Below are 2727 nucleotides of genomic sequence, written 5' to 3'. Positions count from 1 at the left end.
ATGAGAGCCCGGGCGTGGTGGTTCAGGCCTATAATCCCAGCAGGTTGGGAGGCTGAGGTGGGTGGATCACCTGAGATCAGGAGTTTGAGACCAGCCTGACCAACATGGTGAAACCCCATCTCTATTAAGAATACAAAAATTAGCTGGGCATGGTGGCAGGTGCCAGTAATCCCACCTACTTGGGAGGCTGAGGCAGGACAATAGCTTGAACCTGGGAGGTGGAAGTTGCAGTGATCCGAGACCACGCCACTGCACTCCAGCCTGGGTAACATGAATGAAACTCTGTCTCAAAAACAAAACAGTAAGAGAAAACTGGAGCTGAGTACTACTCATTGTATTTACTTTCCTAAATAAAACATCATTATAAAAAACATTACTCAGTAATATAATTTAATTGAAGGGGAAAAAACAGACTTACCAGATTTTTTTGCAAAAAGCTGATCCACCATCTTTCATAATTTAGTGATTCTGGTATACCATACTTCCTTCACTATCGCAATCACAGGAATACAAGTTTTCAAAATCTAATGGGTTTAATAACTTGGGTTATTAAATATTATTATTATAAAATGGCAGTATTTTTCTTTCCTGTGACTAATTTTTTTTTTTTTTGACATGGAGTCTCGCTCTGTCACCCAGGCTGGAGTGCAGTGGCACAATCTCGGCTCACTGCAAGCTCCTCCTCCTGGGTTCACACCATTCTCCTGCCTCAGCCTCCCGAGTAGCTGGGACTACACACACCTGGCTAATTTTTTGTATTTTTAGTAGAGAAGGGGTTTCACCGTGTTAGCTAGGATGGTCTCGATCCCCTGACCTCGTGCTCCACCCGCCTCAGCCACCCAAAGTGCTGGGATTACAGGCGTGAGCCACTACACCTGACACCTGTGACTAATATTATTTCTAAGATCCAGATTGTATTTATTACTGAAACAATGCTGACATACACTGCACAAAAAAAGGAAGAACCAGACATTCGTTAAAGCTAGGAAAAAGCAGAACTGTGTGCTCAAGAACCACTAGCAGGCAGGACAGGCTGTCTCATGCCTATAATCCCAGTACTTTGGGAGGCCAAGGCGGGCAGATCAACTGAGGTCAGCAGTTCCAGACCAGCCTGGCCAACATGGTGAAACCCAAACTCAACTGCAAATAAAAAACTTAGGCAGGCATGGTGGCAGGTGCCTGTAATCCCAGCTACTTGGGAGGCTGAGGTAGGGAGAATTGCTTGAACCCAAGAGGTGGAGCTTGCAGTGAGCTGAGATCATACCACTGCACTCCAGCATGGGCAACAGAGGAAAACGTCATCTCAAAAAAAAAAACAGTGAACAGTTAGCAGGTGCCATTTGCTATGGGAAGACTAGGGATATGATCTTGCTGGCAATCCTTCCATTTTAGTAAATCTAAACAGTGTGATTCCATTCTTTTTTGTCTGCACTCCACTCCAGAGCCAAAACAAGTAAGAAAATCAAATATATTTCTATTTCTTTCAAAACACATCTAACAATTAAGAGATGATATGCATGGCTCCATACTCTAAAAGGAACCTTCTTATGTCATGGGTATCATGGACATTTGATGAATGCTTGTTCAGTTGACTAGTGTAGACTTCAATAATAAACTGTTCAATGCATTATGCCAGATAAATCTTGCATGTCAAAAGTAGGACAACTATTGTGCTTTTAGTTATGTCTACCCATAAATGCAACATTTACATGTATTTATAAGGGGTTAATAAAAAGAAAATGAGTTTATTGTTCTAAAGAGTATTAGAATTTTGATAACATGAATTCTCCTGTCCTGGAACATAATTAAAAGTAAGAGGGATCTTATTTCATGTGAAAGGTACCATTAAAAAAATCATTGTTAAGCATTAAATAATTATTTCACATAATCTTCTAATCTGATTTAAGACTGAAGACCTACCTCCTAAAGCTGGTTTATCAAGTTGTAAGTCTTCATGTGTTGAATTCATAAGTTCATGTCTGAAAGGTGAGAATAAATACTTAATATTCACTAGGCAATATTCAGCAAAGTAATATTCACTGGTGCATATTTTACATTTCATCACCAAGGGTGGCTTTGAAAAGAAAAGAAAGGCTGGCCATGGTGGCTCACACCTGTAATCCCAACACTTTGGAAGGCTGAGGCAGACAGATCATGAAGTCAGGAGTTCAAGACCAGCCTGGCCAACATGGTGAAACCCCATCTCTACTAAACATACAAAAATTAGCCAGGCGTTGTGGCAGGTGCCTGTCATCCCAGCTGCTCAGGAGGCTGAGCTAGGAGAATCGCTTGAACCTGGGAGGCAGAGATTGCAGTGAGCCAGGATCATACTCCAGCATGGGCGACAAAAGTGAAACTCCAGCTGAAAAAAACAAAAGAAATATCCCATTACTTTAAGGCAATGTAGATACAGCCAGAATTTCTACAGAAATCTGAACCACATTATAAAGCCAGAAAAACATACCAGCTAATATTATTTAATACAGATAGTACTAAATGGAAGAAGTATTTTTTTTTTTTTTTGAGATGGCATCTCGCTCTGTCACCCAGGATGGAGTGCGGTGGCAGGATCTCAGCTCACTGCAACCGTCGCCTCCTGGATCCAAGCAATTCTCCTGTCTCAGCCTCCCGAGTAGCTGGGACTACAGACACCTGCCACCATGCCCTACTAATTTTTGTATTTTGTAGAGACAGGGTTTCACCATGTTGGTCAGGCTGGTCTTGAAC

General features: G+C 41.8%; 1 long non-coding RNA gene across 1 annotated transcript; it reads right to left on the bottom strand.

The window, feature by feature from the left end:
• Window positions 1-476: 476 nt before the first annotated feature.
• On the bottom strand, window positions 477-2359 carry LOC131382800 (uncharacterized). Its single transcript, XR_009212386.1, has 3 exons — window positions 2115-2359; window positions 1921-1979; window positions 477-524 (listed from the first exon to the last, which is right to left on the bottom strand). It is a non-coding gene; the product is annotated as an uncharacterized LOC131382800 (long non-coding RNA).
• Between the last annotated feature and the right edge of the window lie 368 nt (window positions 2360-2727).

Source organism: Hylobates moloch, unplaced genomic scaffold (genome assembly GCF_009828535.3).
Source record: "Hylobates moloch isolate HMO894 unplaced genomic scaffold, HMol_V3 SCAFFOLD_7589, whole genome shotgun sequence".
NCBI classification, from domain to species: domain Eukaryota; kingdom Metazoa; phylum Chordata; class Mammalia; order Primates; family Hylobatidae; genus Hylobates; species Hylobates moloch.
This window is presented reverse-complemented; position numbering and strand designations above follow the sequence as displayed.